Raw genomic sequence first — 23,078 nt, forward strand, 5'->3', positions numbered from 1 at the left:
TCCCCATATCAATCAGCAGCATAGGAAAAAATTGCTCTCTCCACCGTTGTCTTCAAAGTTCCTTTATGTCCTTCAGTGTCACATCCTTCATATATTAGCCCTTTACTTCACCTTATGGATACATAGATTGGTGTCCTCTTTGTGCTGACCATGGTACTGAACTACTTCTAAAGGTCCAAGAATATGTCTATTGGTTAAGACATATTGTTAAATGGTTCAGCAGACTGTTGATTTGTATTTTCTTGGGGAAAAAAAATCAAATAATCCCAGATCAAGACGGGAAGACTGATCAGGAAAGGATCATCTGTAAAATGTAGATCATTGCAACTGCAAGGAGTTTGGCTGCTCTGGAAGAGGATTTTGTGTTCTGTACTATGGTAACTGAGAGAGGGTTACAGCTATCTGATTGCACATCATTGTTAGGAATAAAGTGGACTCATGTATCCAGATCCATTACACTCTGTCCAAATACTGCATCATGTAAGAGATGCTGTCTAATAAAATGCTGTTCTAAACTATCCTTTACCTCAACATAGCAAGAAAAAAAATGAACAAGGAAACTGTTACACTTAAGACTTTGAGCTTTAGTTGTTTTACTTGAATAAATTGCAGACATTAGAATACTGAGTTTCTGCCTACAATTTGGTCTAAAGAATAGAGAATGATATATATTACTGACATGTTAATTCATTGCTGTATCTGTACAGTGCCCACAATGTAATTAGTGCCTCAAATGGAGTTAGTCAGTCCCCAGCCAGCTTTCACTGACAATCCTACAGCAGTGCTCAGAGCTTAAATTTTCACCTGTGTTTAGGTAACACATTCTGCTTATGTCCTGTGTGTTTGAGAATACTTCTTTATTTTCAAAGATCATAGCTACAGTCCTTCAGTCTCTACTGAGGCAAAACTCTCCTTGAGGTCACTGAGAATCTTGCCTGTGGATTGTCATAAGAGCTGTGCAGTAGGCTCTAGGGGTATCACATAGCAATATGAATGCATGTGTTTAAGGTCATACATTCTTCCACAAGTGCTGATCAATGGGGCACTGATTGCACATTGTAATTTTTAAAGATTATGTATATTTAAGCCAAAGATTCTCAACCAGGATGCCATGAAATCCTTTCAAGCGTCCTGCAGTGTGTCACTCAGTATTAGCATGGTTAGGTGTTCAAGCCTGATTCACAAGATAATTCCAGAGGTTTCAGTCAGGAATCCAGTGTCAGAAACATTCTGACCTGTCATTGTCTTTCTGAGCTCTTTGCAACAGAATTATTTTAATATGTTCTGTAGTGAAACAAACAAGTGAAAACTAAGAGTTTTCCTTTCTCAAGGGGCGCCTCAAATCTAAAAATGTTAAGAAACTTCCTAACCCCTAAGGGGGGTGAAAGATAGCTTTATGCTGCTTCCTTGCTCCCTCATTCTGGTACTGGTTTGGCTCCCAATTAAAATTAGAGTAGCTTTAGAACTCTGTACTAAACTCAGCTGCTTATAACCAGCTGAGAACAGAGTTATGGTTCTGTTACTTGCTCAGGAGTTCATGTCCCCCTTCCTTCCCCAAACCAGGTAGTTTGTGTATTGACTTTATGATCTTTTTGTTCCACTGGAGCTGTACAAAGAGGCTTCAGCCTAGTTCTGGTATGGTGACTCCTTGTGTCCTTCTGGCTCACAAAATAGCCTAGTAAAAATGGAGCGGGGTCTACTCTTCTAGGGTATATTTCCTTTTTTTAAAACATAAATGTATAAGGAATTTTTCAATCATTCTCTTAAATCTGTGTCCATCTCATTTGTATCACATGATACACCCTACCCCAAGCCAAAAAGAGTGAGACACCTCCAGGACATCCTTTTAAAGCAGAATTTGGTTTGATGAATTTCCTACTATTTCTTTTTGCAGACACCACTGGTGCAGTAAATGCCTGAATATAGGCTCTCAGCTAGACCTTGTAGCTACTATGCCTACAATACTTCCATTGATGTCAATGACTTGGGGCCCCTCTCGACATTCAGGTAAAGGTGTGTTACGATCTGATACATGATCCACACAATCCATTGCAGGAGGCACGGTTGTGGAATCCAGCATCGGATCCTATCACACCTTATTGCAGGCAAAGGGGGAGCTCTGTATTGTCAACCCAGGCTCCCCCTGCACCAGCAAATAAAAAGCTCCTGCAGCTTCAAGTCCCATAGCTAAGGGGACTCGCAGCTGTGGCAGCGCCCCATGGCCACTGGGACTGTGAGTCCCTCTGAGCTGTGGAAATCTCCATCCAGGTGCCATCCTAAGGCTGCTGGGACCAAGAGTCCACAGCTGTGGGACTCTTGATCCTGGTAGCTGTGGGGCACTACCAGGATGGAGATTCCCTTCAGCTACAAGACTCTCAGCCCCAGCTGTGCATGGTGCACCTCAGTGGCTGCGAGCCTGGTCAGCTCACAGGGGAGACCCTGCCACATGTGCAGATTAAAGCTGGATAGAAACCAACTCTAAAATTTGTACATTAGACATTTTTCAAGGTCTAACTTTATAGCTGGTTGGACCTTTTTATGGAGTGGTAGGTACTTTGCACATGTAGCTGGTCTGACTTATGCAATTAACTAGTTGCGAGGGACTCTTGTAGGCACTGATAAGAGCTCAAGGAACCCATTGGTTGAACAGGAGTTCTATGATTCACTAAAAGCAATGGGAGCAGCTTTAGGACTGCTAGAAAGCAATGCCTTTCAACAGCAGCTTGATCTCTGAGTTCATTTACCAGGAGTTATTTTGGAAGCCAACAAAAGCTATAAATTAAAAATCAACACTGCTTGCAGTGATAAGGGTAAAATAGATGTTATATGGTGTGATTTTAAGTACATGAATCGTCTCAACCTTCGGCAATAGTGTTTGAAGTCTGCATATCTATCCCACTGACTAAACCCTTCAGCAGGACTTAAAATGCTTAATTTTAATAATCTAATTTAAGTGCTTAGCTGACCCTACTGGGTTCTCCCATCCTCCCTGCTAAAAAAAATAGTTCAACAGATGAAATTTACCTTGTGCCAGGAGACAACCAGGTTCCTGTTGCTCATTGCTGCAAGGGTGAATTAAAAAGGAAGAGCTAATATTATTTATTCATGAGTCCAAAAAACAAAAATTCACGTTTTCCTTAGATTTGCACCTGTATTTTAAAAAAAGCCTCATGTGTGGGAATTGGAGTGGGGTGGTTAAGGTTATAAGAAAACACTGTGGCTATCATTAAAGGCAATACTTAGCTTGTGTGTTTTGTGTTGATGTGAACTCAGGAGAAGAAGATACTGAGCCCTATCTACACATGTGTATGGAATACCTGTGTTCATGCCTACAAATATTATTAGGTCTGGGTAAATAGAATTATTCTCATACTCAAGGCAATTGTGATTCAGCCAACAGAAAACATTCCTCTTTCCTAGTCTTAGTGTTCAGAACTGAATATGCTTGCCATATCTAGCCTTATTGATAAATAAAACACAAGATCTTATAAGACCTTATTCCAAAATTTTTTTTCCAGATAAAGAATTTGAAGAAGGATATTTAGCCTGTTAATTTCAACTACCAAATTTACAGGAAGCTATTAAACCCTAAATAAAGATCTCCCAAAGACGAAGCCAGAGAGAAACAGATCAAATAGACCATGCTAAATATTTAATGGCATCTAAGATTACTACCTTTAACAATGCAGCTCTTGTATCTTGTTTGCTTATTTGGCACTTTGACTCCAACGTAGGCAAGCCAAAGTTTTTTGTATTTAAAATGCTTTTCTGCTCTATGATTTTCTTCAGTAGTGGTTTTGTTTTGTGGGGATTAGTAAATAAGAGGTGTTCCATGGACTCTGTTTTGTATTCTGCTCCTGTTATCTATGCCTAAGCTCCTTGCAGTTCTAGCCCATGCTATCCAAGCAAGACAGCAATTTTATAATTTTATATCATTTGTAACTAAACAAAACTTAGGAAATCAAGCACAAAAGCAAATCAAATTGGGGGGCGATGAGTTTGCAACAAACCATTCTGACTGCTGGATATGTTAATAAGCTGAAATTTCCCTAATTAAGAAAAAATCTCAGTTTTTTATATAGGTATGGGGTGTGGGCAATAGCTATCAGCACCCAAAAAAAGCAAGGTATTATAAATTCAAATGCTATTTGACTGTACCCAAGTAACTGATACAAATCTCTCCCAGGTTGATCTCTAGCTATCTTATCACTGAAGGATGTTTCCCAAAATTGTAGCCTTTAAAATCCATAACCAGTCTGTTCTTATCCCAGTATAGCCATTCCAATTAAGTTCAGAACAAAATATTTTGTGGCATTTACCAAGGAAACAAAAATTCAGGCAAAAATAATTTCCCAGGATTTAAACACACACCTCTCAACTTTTAAATTACATGCATACATGGAGAAATCATTTAACTTACTACTGTTTTAGGCAACTGACAAACTATCCTAATGGCACTATTTTCAAACAGACTCTGTGAACTCGCTATGTGCTCTCTCTCATACACACGCATACACACATGTACACACTCACTTCTAGTTGCTTCCTTCAGTTTTAGAAAAACCCTCCAAGCATAAGAATGCTGATATGAAGGCATAGCCTTCTCCCCATACAACTGGAAAACTAAACCATCAGTTTGGAGCTGCTACTAACAACTTTCCTTGACTATGTCATCTGCCAGCTTGCAGAAGCCCCAAAGTTTGATATTTGGGATCAGTTGTCATGACTCTTGTTTCATTCAGCTACCAGAATGTGATTGAAAAGATTATTCAGTAGTTTACTTAGCTTACTTTTTTAACATCATCCTTCTTTCTGGCTGGCTAGAAATGTCAGATATTAGCTGTTGAACACTGTTTATCTGATATCCCTCTGTGGCCAGGGGGTGAGGAAAATACAGGCCTTCTTGTTAAACATGGTGACATCATATGGCCAAAGGCCAGAAGTCATGAGCAACAGTTTCTTCTTTTCCTTCAGGTTATAGAGATGATAGCCTGGCTAGTGCCTCTGCCTCAGTGCTCCTTTCAGGAGGCTCTCCATCAATTGGAAAGTGGTGCCTCCTTTTGGAAATCACTGCCTAGATCATTTGTTTCATCTTGAACAAACAACATTTCCCCCCTTCCAACTTGGAAAGTCCCTAAACTGTTTTGCGATAGACCCATCCTGACACCACTGATATGGATTCCATGCCATCAGCCTCTCTTGACTGCAGTATCTGCCAACTTGCAGAAGCTAAGTTGCACAGTCTAAAACTAATTAACAAAAATATAAATTTAACATAAGATTGGAAGTGAAATCATAGAAAAAAACATCCCTTATGCTCACCCAGTAGCATGCACAAAGGAAAGTCCCTTACTTCCCAAAATGAAACAACGTTCCTATTTTTAAACAGAACTGTAACCTCCCTCTCTGTAATTTGGTGCTCAGTAACTATCAGCCATTCAACTTTGAACAGGGTTTTCAACAAGCCTAAGTATTAAAGTGAAAAGTGACTTCAGTTTTGACTTTTGGAATGAAAAGCTTTTTTTCTGTTAAAAATCAGGACTTTGGGTTCTTTTGTATGTACCAGCCCTATTTATCTCAAATAGCAAATGAGGAAATAGGCTGCTACTGTACAAGCTAAAAAATATAAAGGATTTCTGTATCTTCTAAAACTCTTCTTCACATTAAGGCTTTGATCATGCAAAGGGGAGAGGGGAAGCAGAGGTTGAGGAAAAGGCGGGGGTCTGAGGCCGTGGGATCAGGCAGGGGGCAGAGGTGGCAGGGGGGCACACACAAGCAGGGGACAAGCTGCTTGATCCTCTTCCCCCCGCCACTGTCTGCCTCCCTACAGTGGTGAGGGGGATGAATAAAAGATAACCCTCTAATAATTAGGGCCTATACATGGAAAATTTATAAATGTATTAGATTGTTAGATTCTATACATGGAAAATGTTTGTTGGATTCTACACATGGAAAATTATAACAAATTTATAAATTTTCCATGTAAAGAATCTAATTACTGGGGGGGTCATTTTGTATATGAGTAAATACAGTACGTTCTCAGACCACCCTTAACATCAGAGATCCTGGTTTTCTCTGATAAAAAAAAATCCCCAATTTTCAGATTAAAAATGTAACCCAAAATCCTCATTTTTCCATGATCAAAATGAAATACTACTATATATATGGAACACCACTAATATATATATAGTGGTGTTTCATTTATGGAAAAATGTTGATTTTGTGTTACTTTTTTTATCCGAAAATTGGGAATTTTTTTTTTATCAGAGAAAGCCAGGATATCTGCTTATCTACAGTACAGTACTTTCCAGTAGTGCATTAAGTGATCCAAATAACACCTGTCAGTTGTGATTTGTTCTCTTTCTCTCATCCCATCATCAGGGGAAGAGATGTGTATTCACTAGAGCAGTAGGGGGCAAACGTTTTAGCAAGTCTACCACAATTTAGCCCCAGATGCTTCCTAAGTGCCACTCTGATTCCCTTCATCTTCCTGATCTGCTGCTCTGCTTTTTTCTTCCTGCTCTGTGCTCCCTGCCTGATCTTCTGCTCTGCCTGCTGGTCCCTTCCCTGTCTGCTGCTGTGCTGCCTGCCCCTCCCTGATCTGCCACATGCCATGCACAGAGGCTATCAGTGCCACTTGTGTCACAGGTTGGCCATCCATGCACTAGAGCATTTTACTTCAATAGATATTTTTACTATACATTTGCTCTGTGTTTATTTTGGAGAAGGCATGTTGAAGAAATGTGCCTTGCATTTGGAACAGAAAGTGTTGAGGTTTGTGATTAAGTCTTATTTCCTAAAGCAGTTTGTTCCACAGTCTTGGATTGACCCTCCAAGAGAGCTCTACACACTGCATAGATTAGCTTTTATTCTTATAGCAGACAGTTCCATTGTGCTGGTCTTCCTCCTAGAACTTTTGACAAACCTTTAGGTATGCTGTGCCCCAGACATGGACTGCCTTGTAGCTAAGACTCAGACTACATACATTACAGGAAGCTATAGAAAGCCAGTGTAATGAGTGGAGGTGCTTGTGATACCCCAGTTTTTCTCCTGTTCTGGCATGAGACTTGGGGGTCATCATTGACCACAAGATGAACATAAGCCTCCAATGCGATGCTGCGGCTAGTAAAGCGACCAAAATGCTGGCTTGCATCCATAGATGCTTCTCGAGCAAATCCCGCGACGTCATTCTCCCCTTGTACTCGGCCTTGGTGAGGCCGCAGCTGGAGTACTGCATCCAGTTTTGGGCTCCACAATTCAAAAAGGATGTGGAGAAGCTTGAGAGAGTCCAGAGAAGAGCCACACGCATGATCAGAGGTCAGGAAAACAGATCTTATGATGACAGGCTGAGAGCCATGGGACTCTTTAGCCTGGAAAAGTGCAGGTTCAGGGGTGATCTGATGGCCACCTGTAAGTTTATCAGGGGTGACCACCAGGATCTGGGGGAACGTCTGTTCACCAGAGCGCCCCAAGGGATGACGAGGTCGAACGGTCACAAACTCCTGCAAGACCGTTTCAGGCTGGACATAAGGAAGAATTTCTTTACTGTCCAAGCCCCTAAGGTCTGGAACAGTCTGCCAGCAGAGGTGGTTCGAGCACCTACATTGAACACCTTCAAGAGTAAATTGGATGCTTATCTTGCTGGGATCCTATGACCCCAGCTGACTTCCTGCCCTTTGGGCAGGGGGCTGGACTCGATGATCTCCCGAGGTCCCTTCCAGCCCTAATGTCTATGAAATCTATGAAATCTATGTGTACACTGAGAGAATTGAGGCAAACTTCTAGTGAGTATGTGAGATGAAGGAATGGGGAAGTAGAAGAATGGAAAGGGTAAATGGAAACTTCACCTTCACTTTTGATTCAGGAAATGCAGCCACATGCCTGCAGTGGCTCAAGTCAGAAGCCAGGAGGCTACAGCATGACTCTCTGGCACATAGCTAGCATGGGCTGTGTGTTTGGTTCCTCTTCCTGTTGCCTCTGAGGTCTCTGGGATTTGCAGTCCAGAATCACAGCAGCAGGACTCTACCAGGTTGCTCATCACTTGCTCTTCCTGCTTCCAGGTGCCTCTGGGATTTGTAGTCCAGAGTCACAGCCAGCACTAAGTAAACAAGGCAGGGCAGCTCTATACTCCGGGGAAGGTAAATTTAACCTTCCTTCCTGGCCCCAGACCCCAGGATTTGCCTGAGGGAGGGCAGTGAGCCAGCCAGTGAGACCAGTGAGACGGCCCTTACTGCTCCAGCTAGGGAGCAGAGGAGCAGGGCCAGCCCTGCTCTCTGGAGCAGGCAGCACAGTCCAGTCCAGGGTTGCAAAATGCTGGGATACTGAGGGACTCTGACTTAACTTGAACCAGGAAGGAGTCTGGGACAGAAGTTTCATAAACTGGTTTGACTTAAATCAGTTAAGTCTGACAGTACATTCAACCAGGTTTATCTTAAACCAGTTTCAGCCATTTTGAAACTGGTTTCTGTGAACTGAACTTGTATTCTGTTACAGGTTTAAACCAGTTTTTCATCAGTTAAACTGGTTTATGTGTAACTTCTGTCCCTCGCTAAAGTGTGACTGTTTTTACTATGCATAACAGAATCACTGGGGAACGCAGCAGTGTAACAACCTTAGGATCATAGGAAATTAGGGCTGGAAGGAACCTCACAAAGTCATCTAGTCCAGTCCCCTGCTCAAGACAGGATCATCTCTGACCAAACCATCACAGCCAAGTGTCTGTGTAATCTGTTCTTGAAAACTTCCAGAGACGAAGATTCTACTGTTGCTTTAGGTAGCCTGTTCTAATGCTTGACCATCCTCATAATTCCTCCTAATCTATTATGATAGGTGTTTCTGATCATCAAGGATCCTGGTTTTCCCTGATAAAAAAATCCCCAATTTTCAGATTAAAAAAGTAGCCCAAAACATTTTAACCTTGGAAAAATGTGGATTTTGGGTTACCTTTCTTAATTCAAAAATTTAATCAGAGAAAACCAGGATCTCTGCTTATCATGCAGTATAGATTCATCAAGAGCCAGTCATGCCTGACTAATCTGATTGATCAAGCAACTTGAAATAGTTGAGAGCAAGTGCAGCAGCCTGGCCTTCTAAATGGACACATTGCAATGTTTTGTGGTAAATGGAGTTAAGAATTGATTACTTTGTGTCCTGGAAAGACATAAAACTAAGGTCTTGGTCCTTAAAATTCTAATAGAATTTATTGTAAGAATGTGAGCCAATTTCTCTTGGTCAAGAATAAAATATGGGTACTTGCATTTTGCCTTAAGCCTCATAAATTCTTCCTAGTGTTTCACTGGATGTAATATTTACATTTGTTGTATGGCCTTGGTGTGCATTGTTAGCCATAATTGCATCCCACCTGAGGGATGAGGTAAATAATTGCCACATGCAGTTCGTCTCCAGGAAAATACTTAGGAAGGTGTTGTCTAAGTAAGTCACTTTCCAGTAACAATTTATTTAAATGCTTAGGTGCTCTTGTAGTACCGTTCTGAAAATGTTTAGTGGAAATCACATTTCAAAACAATAAAAGCACTTACTGCTGCTCTTTATTGTCATGATGTCTCTGAGACCGTTGCTTGGCAGCATTCTCAGAGGGCAAAAGGTTGCCACACTTATCCACCGCAGTACATAGGCTTTTTTTCCCCTTTGTTTCCTAAAATAACTGCTGCCATTAAAAGCTCTGCCTCGGTGACAGTTCTGACAAGCAAACTTTGTTGTGTCCTCAGTAAGTCACAGTGGGTTAAAGGACAACCAGTCAGTCTTGCTTGCTTCATTGGCAGTATTCATGTCCTCTGGGTAGAAACACTGTTAAAACCTCTTTAGGTTTTCTTAGTCTTTGTGGGATTAGTTATTCTGTTGCCTCTTGACTCTTTTGTTCCAAAGATGGCCGAAGAATTATTGTGAAGTCTGGCTTGTAGCCTGTCTCATCCATCAACCCATTGATGAAGTCCCTGGTGAGTGAAGGTGACAAATAGTTGAGATGCCTCCATGATCGCTAAATGAGGAGTGGATTTTGCAAGCAGGAGTTCTTCAAATTAATTTGGAACAGGCAAGTATGTTACTGACCTGCTTGCCCTGATCTTTAACTGGATTATCTGCTTCCAGCTCCAATTAAACTCTGATACATCAATTTTCCTTCCTACATGGCAACCTGTCAGCACAGCTCTTCTTCTTCATGGTGGGGTTGGAATCCTGGTATAATCCCACTAACTCCAGAGAGGGGAGACTGCGCAGGGGCCATGCCACATGCTCTCAGTAGGGTCCCACCAGAAGGGATGTATACCTTTGCACCAGCACAGGCCCCCTTTACTTGACTATCTTCCACAATTCTCCTTCTCCCTTAATCTATGCTGTCAAAGTGAATCTTGATTTAGGAATGAGCAGAAGTGTGATGTTTTGAGGCTGTCACGGAGACTGGAAGAAAAACAAGACATATTCATGGGTGGACCTAGGATTTTGAAAAAGGGGCTGCAGATGTTGTGGTGCATCATCACATAACACACTGCATACTTTTATCAAGTTAACAAGACACTAGAAGCTTTGCTAATAAGCTAATGGCCTACGGCTATATTATTCAGTTTAAGATTGGAACAAAAGCACATATAAATTTGCTATATCATATATTATGTATAAAAAAAGCAGAAGCTAGGCCCAAATAACCAAAATATGTTGTTCCATTAGTCTGCCATTAAAATTAAATGGACTTTTCTTTTCAGTTTCAGAAAGCAAAATCTAGCCTCTTGAGTATCTTGACAGTACATCCAATACCTTACTGAAAGTTATTTCTATCCCCTTATTAATGTGTAGCAGGCTTACCTTTCAGAGCTTGGGTTAAATCCCAGGCTTGAGATCCTGCTGTTTTGATTGGTGGAGCTCATCCACCAATCAGGAGGCAGCAAGAGAAATACCATCACTTCCCTTTCCTGAGGGGATGGGGAGAAGAGCTCCCCTGGACCTGATTGAAGACTGCAAACATCAAGGTGAAGCACCCACTACACACAGTGGTGCATGTGGCCCTAAGCCAAGACAGCAGCAGCAGAATCAGGTGGCAGGAAAACCCAGCAGGTAAGGCTGCTGGGGCCAGCCCAGGTGTTGGCCCCAGGCTCCCCTACCCTACCCAGGGCAATTTTCTCCATGCCAGAGCAGGCATGCAGGGGCATTCCCTGGGGATATTTGTGCCACTGCTATCTGCCACAGGGAAATGCACATGTGCACTCATCTGGACTTGGCCCCAGTGGCAAAAATATTTAGTCTTGTGTCATCACATATGCCATCACTCCATGCATGGTTTACACGGAAGGTATTTCTCAGAGGAAAGAGAACATAGACTTACCTGGAGGGAACTGTGGGAGCTGCTCTCCATGCTGCCTGGCTGACATGTGCAAGTGTGCATGCCCACATGCATGTGGCACCCCCTGCCTGTGAATGCCCTTCTCCCACTCCCTCCAGCCCCAAGTAGCCCCTTGTAGGCTAGAACTCTGCCAACCTGCAAGGGGAAGCCCACTGTTTCCTGTGATTTTCTCTTCTAAAGAAAATCTACATTTTCCTCCTTAAAAGCAGAAAAGGTCTGTGTTTTTCTCCTTTAAAGGAGAAAACCCAAATTTTTCTCCTTTAAAGGAGAGTATCTGCATTTTTCTGAAGCAATAGAAAATCCAGATCCCTGGTGATCAGTAATCACAGCCTTTAGGCAACCCATTAGGAAGGCACTAATTATCAAGGGGCACATGAGTGGATCTAAGACTTTGAAAAGGAAAGTACAGATGATGTGGCACATCATCACATATAATACAACACATTTTTCGCCAATGACAGAGAAACTAGAAATTTTACAAATATGCTAAGGACCTAGTGCTATATTTATTATTCAGTTTAAGATCAAAGCAAAAACAAATATAAGAATCGGAATGTACACTAATTTACTAGATAATATATTAAGTTTAAAAAAACCCCAAAACTAGGCAAAATAGTTCAAATATATGCATCATTACTCCTGTAGTCATTATAGTTAAACGTATATCTCTTATTCAGACATAAAAATATCTAGCCTTCTTAAGCATTTTGTCAGTGCCTCCACTACTTCACTGTCAGTCATTTCTACATCTGAGTTAATATTACCATATGTGAGTTAAGGTTTCTAGCTAGTTCTAAAAACAGTTTGCGTGGCTGTGAAATGGAAGACATTACCAGAAATAACTAACAGACAGCAAAATTGCAGAAGAAAGGATAGTTTGAATAGTGGAACATCAAGACCACTAAACAGGATAGAGGGTCATTAACACCTGTGGAGTGGGGAGAGATGAGCAGGAATCAGGGAGGTGATAATGAACCATGAAATAAACGGATACCCTCAGCACTGCCTGAATAGAAATTCTGCTGTGTCTCCCAAACAGTTAGTTTCTGTGGAGCAGGAATCAAAGCGGGGAGGAGAGAAGGTTCAACTGCATGATTGCACCCCCTTAGATCTGCCCGTACAGTAACATTACCAAAAATTATTTTACTAATGTATGTGGCAGTAGCTCCATGGCAGTTGTATCCATTCAGTTTAGATCAGGCAGTAGCCTCCTAGATACAATGTGCTACTGAATAAGCCTAAGAGTGGACAAAGGGGAAGCATCTAATTCAAAGAGGTGTTAAAACCTCTCTGCCTTTATATCTGAAGAGACTAAATCAGGCTTTGGTGAAAGGGAAGATCTAAAACAGGGATCGTCAGTCTCCAGCCTGTGGGCCAGATTTGGCCCACAGGCTCCCCAAGGGTCCAGAAACTTGGCAGCAGGAGAGCAGTCGCACTGCTCTCCCATCGCCGAATCTCTGAACCCATAGGGAGCCCTGGGCCCGGCGTGCTGGATCTGGGGTGATGCTGAGCACCATGGCCCAATCTTGGTATGGTGGGGCTAGGAAGGGCAGTGCTGGCCCCCAGGACAGAATCCCAACATGTGGGTGCAGTAGGGGCAATGCCAGGACCTAAAACTGTATCTAGTCCATAGATGGGATCTGCCCCATCTGGCTTGCAGGATCAAAAAGTTGAGTACCTTTGATCTAAATGGTAGTTTCAGGTTGGGGTACGGGGGGGGGTGCTAATTCTGGGGTGGCTGGGTCTGCAAGAGCCATTAAGCTTCTTAAAGGTGGCCAACACAGCTTTGCAGGCGCTTCACCCATTAGCCTAAGTGGAGTGATCTGCAAGCATCAACACTTCTTCTGCTCATATATGTATAAAATAGTATATTACCACTTTGAATGGGGGGTGGGAGGAGAAGTTAGCATTGTATTTGGATTTTTTTTTTTTGAGATTTGCATTATGTGCTTTATATTCTTGGGGACAGATATAAATTTCTGTGATTTACATGGGAACTGGACATCTAAGACTTAAGGAACAATCCGTAGCAGCCTGGCATCAGCATCCAGACACTCATTACACATCCCTTTCCAGTATATGCTTCCATTTAGGACTGCAAGTGTGAAATATGCATAAGCAACCCGAAACACATATATATAATTGTGTGTATGTGTGTGTGTGTTTGTGTTTGTGTGTGTGTGTGTACAAGAGCCAGACAGAATGGCTGTTCCCTTTTGCACCATTAAGTTTTGCCACTAGATGGGAGTCTTCACCTCCAGAGTTTCCTTATGAGACTTCTGACCATTTAATTTTACATTCATTTTTCTTGGAGAGTGGTTGACTTCATTTAATCAGGTGCTAGCCAGATTCAGATATTCATTGTTGCCCATTGATCCTTACAGGGAATGCCTGGAGCATCTGCACTTTACAACTTCTCAGATACACTTGGATTCCCAGATTAATTGTATTAAATTGAAAGCTCGTTAATACAGTACGTATTTTAAATAGGTAACTAGGTTGGACTTGATTCTGCATAGTTACAAAGAGTGGGTCGAAGAGCAGAAATAGGAATATCCTCTGCCTTCCTCCTGTGCCCCAAGACTAGGTTAGACTGATGCCCTCATCAGCACTAAATTTCAAAAAGGAACTCACTCTGTGATGTTTTAAAAAGGAAACACGATGGGTTTGCACTCTAGGTCTCCTGTAGTTGTTCTGCTTGCAAGCAATCCATGAAACAATAGTAGTTCTCTGACTTCTTCAGTATTAGAAATTATTCACCAAAAGCTTCCGGCAAATAACTCTACGTCTTGCTCACAAGCTTGAGTGCTAAGAAGTCAAAATCCACTCTTTTTTGATTTGACACCTAGGTCATCTACAGGTAATTCATAGAAGCAGGTCTCTGCTATCAATACTTCTCAGAGCGGTCTTGGAATTTGATTTGTGTAAATGAGCACACAGAGGTCCTGATCCCATATCACTATAGTCGGTGGGAGCTCTGTCTTTCAGTGGAGGCAGGATCAGATCCTCACAATTCCACTGTTTTGGCAAATAGTTTTGGCAATTGCTGGGACTACTAGCACTGGAGGGAACACAGACAAAACATGTTTGCTTAAAAATTTAAAAAAAAACTATTAACGGAATATATTTTCTAATGTCCATCTCTCTCTAGTCCTTTCTAGAGAAGACCTTAAAAGGCTAAAAGAGTGATTTAGGACAGGATGGCTTTTCTTCTATCCTGTTATTTTCTGCCAAAAAACTTGTTTTTTAAATTCCACTCATAGTCCTGATACTTCTTTTTGCTTATAACACTGCAGCTATTATTTCTGTAGTGCCACTAATCTGCGGAGTATTTTGCAATAAGTAATGGGTACGCCAACCAAAGAATGAAATCTCAGAAAGCAGAGTACAAAACAATTGTCCCAGCTCTCAGCTGGGGGACCTCAGCTAAGTCAATGGAGCTGGGTTAGTTGATGCCATGTAAGAATTTGGCTCATTGAGAGAGTAGAATTTGTTCTCTGTGTTTGCTTTTATCTTATTCTTCTCTGAGGGTTTTATAATGTTTGCCATCCATGTAGGATCTTAATAACTTCCATTTAATATCAACAACAATAATGTCATTTCTGAGCGGAAGCTGTGGCACTTTTCTGTTTTGAGAGAAATCGTTGCCTGGAGAATGGGTTTTATTTTCAATATTTTAAGATGTTATTAATGACTTGGCTTGTTTGTTTAGGTTGTTCTGTTTGGGCGGGGGGGCGGGGGGAGTTGGTTTGAAGGAGTGTCAGTGCTGTGGGCATCGTTCCTTTGGCAAAAAGGCCTTTTCGGGATATACAAAACAATAAAGGCCCAATGTAATTCTGTGTCCTTAAGTACAGCTGACCATTTTATAACAGTATATACTAGGCATGTGCACAGCAACTAGTATTTGTTTTGGATTTGAATTTGGCCAGTTCAAGGGACAGTGATTCAGTCTGGTGATTCAAATCACTGTTCCAAATCAATTTGGCCAAATCTATGAATTGGACAAGCCCCATCCCCCGCCTGCTCTCTCAGTCCCGCCCCCATGGCTGCCCTGCCTGGACCCAGCTCCAAATTCTTAAAAAAAAAAAGAAAAAAGCCCTGCACTCACCAGCTGCTACCATGTGGGGGGGGATCCCCGCTGCCCCACACTGCCCCGCACTGTGTTGGGGCCTCTGCCACAAGCCCCCAGAAGCCCTAAGGCTGCTGCAGCAGCCAGTGAGTGCTGGGCAGGGTAGCTATTGATGGGGCTGGGAGACCAGGCAGGAGTTGTGGGGATTGTGGCAGATAACCCCATGCAGTGCAGGGCAGCAGGGGGCAGCAGGGATTACCCCCCTGCCTGGCAGCAGCTGGTGAGTGGGAGCTTTTATATTTTTTTTCATATGAGCCAGGAGCTGAGCCAGGCAGGGCAGCCCTGGTGGGGCTGGGAGAGCAGGTGGGGGTTGGTGGGTGCTCAAGGGGCTGGGAGTGCAATCAGGGGATGGGGCCTGTCAGGGGTCCCCACATGGTCCCCTCCCCTCTCCTCCAGCCGCCCCTCCCCCGCCCCCTACTTACCAGCATGGAGTCTGGGTCCAGCTCCTTGTGGCTGCGAACAGGGACTACCCGAACCTCCAAAGTTCTCCAAATATTTTCTGAATCAATTTGGAGAGCTTCGAATTGATTTGAACCTTTTTAGTGGTCTCCTGATTCGATTTGGATTCGGTGATTTGGCCACTGAATCAGGTCAAATCGAATCAGCACCCAAAGCTCTGCACAGCCCTAGTATATACTATGTCTTAACCTTAAAAATCACACTTCTTTGGGGAAACATTCACTTTTGTTGTTACAAGTGCCATCTAAAATCCCTATAACCTAGAAAGCTGGGTGTAAAAAGTTTTGGTTTTGATGGTTTTTTCCCTGGTTTGTAGTCTTTGTATCTTTGTGTATGCCAGTTTCACTATTTCCACTGTATGGGTCATAATCTTGCACTAATTGAAGTCTATGGCAAAGCTCCCATTAACTTGAATAGTCTAATGATCAGAGGCTAAACTGTTTGGATCATAGCTTTCATATAATAATTGTGTTGTACTGTGTTGTGTTGTTTGCATTGTTTGTGTATGTATATAACATCAAGAACAGGAACATGTGAATGGTAGGAGTCAGGGGCAAGTGACTGAAAATACTTTGAATTTATTATTTGCAACTGAGTGATTTCCAAGTTGACTTGATTCCTTTAGAAATGTTTCACGTGAATGGGCTCCATTTAGGAAAGGAAAACAAAAGTTTCATGGGTGATGGCGTCACCCAGGGATCAATAATGAGATCAGGCTGTGTCATCATTGTCTTCTCCTATGGGACTAGCATTCCCCTTTGGCAGCTTAAATTCAATCTTCTAAATAGTGATTGTGCACTAAATAGTGATTTTACTTGCTAATTCTATACTGCATCATGAAATAGCACCATCTCACTATATCAATCCTTTCGCACCTTGTTTTGAGGGAAATTGTCTTGTTATTTGATAGAGGAGAGGATGCCTGTTTAAATGAGACCACTTTGAATGGGGGTAGGGGGAGAAGTTAGTATTGTATTCAGATTTTTTTTTTGTTGAGATTTCTATTATGTACTTTATATTCTTGGGGACAGATTTACATTTCTGGGATTTATGAGGGAACTGGACATCTAAGACTTAAGGAACAATCCATATCAGCCTGGCATCAACATCTAGACAATCGTTACACACCCCAATCCAGTATATGCTTCCATTTAGGACTGCAAGTGTGAAACATGCATAAACAACCCAAAACACATACCTCAGCAACCAGCTCATGCTTGAGCTTCAGAAGACATGTCTACATGAGGTGTTTACTGTAGAGCTGCCTAATTAGCTCTGCAGCAAAGTATCTACATCTATATATGCAGAGGGCTATTAGGCCATAGTAAACGAATAAACACTACTGTAGGTTAGTACAAGTAAATACAAAGGCTATCCTGTGGTGACATTATTTACTGCACAGCAATGCACCTGTAGATGCTAATGGGGCTGGCTGGGGCACGAGGGTCCTTCAGTGTGGGGTTGCCTGCTGGCTAGTCCCACACTGAAGCACCCTCGTGCCCCAGCTAGCCCCTCCACAGCACATTGAGCTGGGTTGGAGCAGCCCTGGGCTGCAGGCTGACCCCTGGGATCTTGTGCCAGTTGGGGCTGCTCCAACCCAGCTCAATGTGCTGTGGTCCCGGAGGCATGTGCAAGCATGGCACTCAGAAGCAACGAACTCTGGCATGATATGTGCTGGAGTTTATTGCTTCACATTAATTGCACATGTAGATGCACCCAGGGGGATTTAAACTGGCCCCAGGAAGTGCCACACTCAGGTTATGTGCCCCAAGGCAGCCACACTGTTACAGCTTTAACCAGTGGGGATGCCAACTTTTTGTCCACTAACCTAGTGCTCAGAACATTCAACAAGGACATGAGAAACTTGGTTCCACACTCTGCCTCGGAGTTGGGTTACACCTAGAAGTCCCTCTTCCTAGAAGATCACCCCAACCCCCCAGCCTATTGTAGAAGTTAAGAGAAGGCTCCCCTCCACACCTCCTCTTGAAGCTGGACCACTCAAAAGCCAAGAATGCAAGAGACTTAAGGCTAGAAAGAAAACAAGGAAGAGAAAGTCTGCCTCTGTTGCCTAGCAATTCTGGCATCTGCCTGGGAGCAGGATACCTGCTTTATGAGTTCCAGTTGTATGAATAAGTATTCTGGACCAAAACAAATCCTGCACCCCCATCAATGAGCATGTAGTTGCATGAGGGTTTCCATTGGTCTCAGTAGTACAACAATCTGTCCCCATATCTTATTACTATCTTATTACTAATAATAAGCAATCACTGGCTACAGTAGACTCATAGGTCCTTTTTTGACATATTTAACACAATTCTGCCAACCTGTGGTGTTGACAGTAGGGTCAGTAGGTTTGTATTGGTTACAGTGTCCTACCGCCTAGGGCTGCGCAAAGCTTCAGTTGCTGACTCAATTTGGAGGAGATTCAGCCTGATTCGGCAGCCAAATCTCCAAAGCTGAATCAAATCAGGAGACCAGTTAAAAGGTCTGAATCAATTCAAAGACTCCGAATCGATTCAGAGAAGATTAGGAGATTTGGACAATCCCTGCTCGCAGCCACAGGGAGCTGGACCTGGGCTCCGTGCTGGTAAATAGGAGGTGGGAGGGGACCATGGGGGGACTCCTGCCAGGTCCCATCCCCTGCCTGCTCCCCCAGCCCCCCTGAGTGCCCCCTGACCACTTTCCCAGCCCCGTCAATGGCTGCCCCGCCTGTTCCCAGCATCCCAGAGCTTTGAAAAAAAAAAAAAGCCCTGCATTCCCCAGCTGCTGCAGTGACCATCAGGGCCTCTGGGGGCTTATGGTAGAGCCCCCCCTATACAGCATGGGGCGGTGGGGGGCAGCAGGGATAACCCCCGCCAACCCCGAGCTGGCAGGACCCAGTGAGTGCGGGGCCTTTTTTTTTTAAGTGCCAGGACGCTGGGGCCAGGCGGGGTAGCCATTGATGGGGCTGTGAAAATGGGTGGGGAATGGGGCCTGTTCGATTCGGAGATTTGGCCAATTCAGCAGCAGCCAAATTGATTCAGAACAGCGATTTGAATCACTGTCCCTTGAATCAGCTGAATCCGAATCCAAAGCGAATACTAGCTGCTTCGCACAGGCCTGCTACGTACACAATTATATTAAGGGAATAAAGCCAATGGAGCATGCAGATGTAAACAGACTTCCCTTTGTCCAGGAGCTGCACCCATAATCATGTTTGTCCTTGCTGCCAAAGAGGAAAAAAAATTGCCAGTGACAAGAATGGCTATAAGGGTCTTTCAGACTGTCAGTCTTTCTTTTGTTTTCTTTCCCCCAGGCAGTTGTCCTACCGAGTGCTCCCAGTTTCTCAGGATTTTGATGTATTTTTCTGAGTGTTGACAGAGAACTTTTCACAGAAACTGAGCTAGTTTTAATGTAAAAAATGAGCACTGTGCTCCATAGACCTGATGCTCTTCTCTTTTGTACTGGTGATTTACTAGGGGTAGCACCAGAGAAGTCAGTGGATTTATACCAATATACTATACCTGAAAACCAGAATCAGTCCTTATGTAACAGCCATTTCATTCAATCTCAGATTACTGAATAAGAACATAAAACTAACCTGGTGGCCTTCTATGACCAGGTCACAAAATCCTTAGATGCAGGTGTTGCAGCGGATGCAGTCTTTCTGGACTTTAGGAAGGCCTTTGACACTGTCTCTCACCCCATTCTCATTAAAAAATTCAGCAACTGTGGGTTGATCCCTACATGGTCACTAATTGGCTGGAGGGCCACACCCAGAGAGTGGTGGTGGACGGGTCATTTTTGACTTGGAGGGATGTGGGCAGTGGGGTCCCCCAGGGCTCACTCATCAGGCCCGCACTGTTCAACTTCTTCATCAGCAACTTGGAAAAGGGGGTGAAAAGTACCTTGTTCAAATTTGCAGATGACACTAAGATGTGGGGAGAAGTGGGCACACGAGAGGAGAGGGGCAGACTGCAATTAGATCTGGGCAGGTTATAGGGGTGGGCAGATGAGAGCAGGATGGATTTCAATACTGACAAGTACAAGGTGATGCACCTGGGGAGGAAGAACCAGCAGCATACCTACAGGCTGGGGAACTCCCTTCTCATCAACACAGAGGCAGAAAAGGATCTTGGAGTCATTATTGACTCCAAGATGAACATGGGCCAACAATGTGGGGACATGGTCAGGAAGGCTAACCTCACTTTGTCATGCATCCATAGATACATCACAAGCAAGTCCAAGGAGGTGATAGTCCCCCTCTATGCAACATTGGTCAGGCCTCACTTGGAGTACTACGTCCAGTTCTGGGTGCCTCATTTCAGGAGGGATGTGGACATCATCAAGAGGGTCCAGAGGAGGGCCATTCACATGATCAGGGGGCAGCAGGGCAGGCCCTACAAGAGGCTACAGGACCTGAACCTGTTCAGCCACCACAAGAAAAGGTTGAGAGGGGATCTGGTGGCCGTCTATAAACTGACCAAGGGGGACCAGCAGGCAATGGGAGATTCCCTGTTCCCCCAAGCACTACCAGGAGTAACAAGGAATAACAGCTATTAGTTGATGGAGAGTAGATTTAGGCTAGATATCAGGAGGCACTACTTCACAGTCAGGGTGGCTAGGATCTGGAACCAACTTCCAAGGGAAGCAGTGCTCACTTCTACCCTGGGAGACTTCAAAAGGAGGCTGGATAGACACCTAGCTGGGATCATTTGACCCCCAGCATTCTTTCCTGCCCATGGTGGGGGGGTTGGAATTGATGATCTGCTCAAGTCCCTTCCGACCCTACCAGCTATGAAACTATGAAACTATAAGAACAAAAAATTGCCATACTAGGTCAGACCAAAGGGCCATGTTTTTTTCTGACAGTGGAAAGTAGTAGATGTTTTAGAGGATGCATACAAGTGCATGCTCAGAGAATCCATCCCATCATACTTTTGCAGTTACGACCAGTAGGCTACATCCTTTGCTGCTGTTTAGTACCCAGTGGGCCTATCTTCCATAAAGTTTTCTAATCCCTTTTTTCAACTCAGTAATTCTATTGGCCCCCAAAATATTTTATGGCAATAAGTTGCAAATGCTAATTATGTATTGTATAAAACAAACAGAAGGAAGGCCTTTTTCAAACTTGCTGTCTGATAATTTCATCAGGTGCCCCTTAGTTTATAAATGTATAGACCCTTTTCAGAACCTCACATCTCAGTCATCTCTTTTCTCAACTAAGCATCCCCAGCCTTTTCAGTCTCTCCTAGTATGGAAGTTGTTCCATAGCCCTGATCATTTTTGTTCCCTATTTTATAACTTGTGTGTATGTGTGTGTGTTCATATCTGAGACTGGGCATCTAGACCTACACATAGGACTCCAGTTATGGGCACATAATAGACTTATATAATATTATTGTTTTGTTTTCAGTTCTTTTCCTAATGGTTTCCACCATTTGGTTTGCCTTTTGAACTGTCACTATACATTGAGCCAGTGTTTTTAAAGAACTTTTTTAGGAGGATCTCTTTCCTGAGTGGTAATGATTCATTCAAAGTCAGTCACTAAGTAGATGTGGTTAGGGCTCCCTTTTCCCACATCCACTACTTTGCACTTATTAACACTATATTTCATGTGCCATTCTATTGTCCCCTCATGCAGATTTGTGCTCTTATATCTCTGGAAAGGTCCTTTCTACATTAAAGTTCTTATGGCACTTTTCCTAAGAACAGGAGGCTTTTCCATCATTTTTGACCAAAAACTGCATAATATGGAAGTGGGGCATTTTTCATACATTGGGTTTTTGCCAGTCTCTGAGCTCAGTAGAGGTTATATTTCAATGGTATTGTACCTTTTGCAATGAAAGTCACTTGACCTGTGCTGGTTATATCCTTTGACTCTTCATGCTCCTTGTTCTCACCTTCAGAATCCCACATACCTCTACTCTTAGACTCATAGAATTATAGAAAACTAGGGCTGGAAGGGACCTCAGGAGGTCATGTAGTCCAACCCCCTGCTCCAAGCAAGACCATCCCCAACTAGATCATCCCAGCCAAGGCTTTGTCTAGCCGGGTCTTAAAAACTTCCAAGAATGGAGATTTCACCACCTCTCTGTGGAAGTGTATTAGTTTTTCCTAGTATCTAATCTAAACTTCCCTTGCTGCAACTAGAGACCATTGTTCCTTGCTCTGTCATCTGCCACCACTGAGAACAGTTCAGCCCCATCCTCTTGTTATTTCCTCTTCTCTCTAATCAAAGTCCCTCCTCTTTGTCCATATTCCCTCCACTCTAACAAAAATGCCAGCCTTGAAACCAAATTTATCCATTTCTTCCATAAATATCTCAACTTGCAGATGGCTGCAAAGAGTGCCAGGGATTTGTGGGCCTGCTTGCAAATTATAGAGAAGCCATTATTGCATTTTACAGAGGGAGGGTAGTAGTTTGTAGACTGATAATTGGAAATCTGAGGCTTGGTTTCTTCCATTTGGGTACTTTGATATCAGCCATTTTTTATTGTTTCTAGTTTTTTCTTTTCACACAGAAAAAGGCTTGCAGATCTGACCCAGCTCTTTCTTAGTTTGTATAAACACAGATTGGACATGCTTAAAAGATGCAACATAGGTCAGGTTGTACTTTCTTGTTAAGAGATGGAGTTTCGCTATGCTGAAAGTGGCAAATTCTGCACTCTCCCTCCCTTGTACCTAGGAATAGATTATCCAGTTTGCTATGCACATTGTGCTGCATAAGCATATCAAACGTGCAAGCAAAGCGGCCCTAAAAAGCCAGTGATACCACATAAGAATTCCTCTTGTGTATGGAAACTCTCTATTGCTTCCTATTCTGGTCACCCCATTCAGATTCAATACAACACGGTGAGCACATCAACACAAGATGTTCACTGTGGAGCTGCCTAATTAGCAGGGATCCGGATTTTCCATTTCCCATGGTAAAATGGGAAAATGCGGATTTTCTCTTTTGACTAAAAAAAAAATGGATTTTTCATTTTAACAGAGAAATGTGGATTTTTCGCTTGTGCAAAGAACTCCCTGCAAGCTAGCACAGTTTCAGCCTGCAAGGGGCTGGGGGGAGTGGTCAGGCAGGGAGTGCCACGTGCCCGCTTACACACACCAGGCAGCCTGGAGAGCAGCTCCCACAGGTAAGTCTGGCACGAGGGC

General features: G+C 43.2%; 1 protein-coding gene across 1 annotated transcript in view; it reads left to right on the forward strand.

Moving 5' to 3' along the window:
- The window catches only part of FAM124A (family with sequence similarity 124 member A), a 193,796-nt gene that overhangs the window by 56,702 nt on the left and 114,016 nt on the right, over positions 1 to 23,078 (forward strand). The gene's annotated exons all lie outside the window — the stretch shown is intronic.

This window comes from Crocodylus siamensis, chromosome 1 (genome assembly GCF_052110815.1).
Source record: "Crocodylus siamensis isolate JL-2025a chromosome 1, ASM5211081v1, whole genome shotgun sequence".
NCBI classification, from domain to species: domain Eukaryota; kingdom Metazoa; phylum Chordata; order Crocodylia; family Crocodylidae; genus Crocodylus; species Crocodylus siamensis.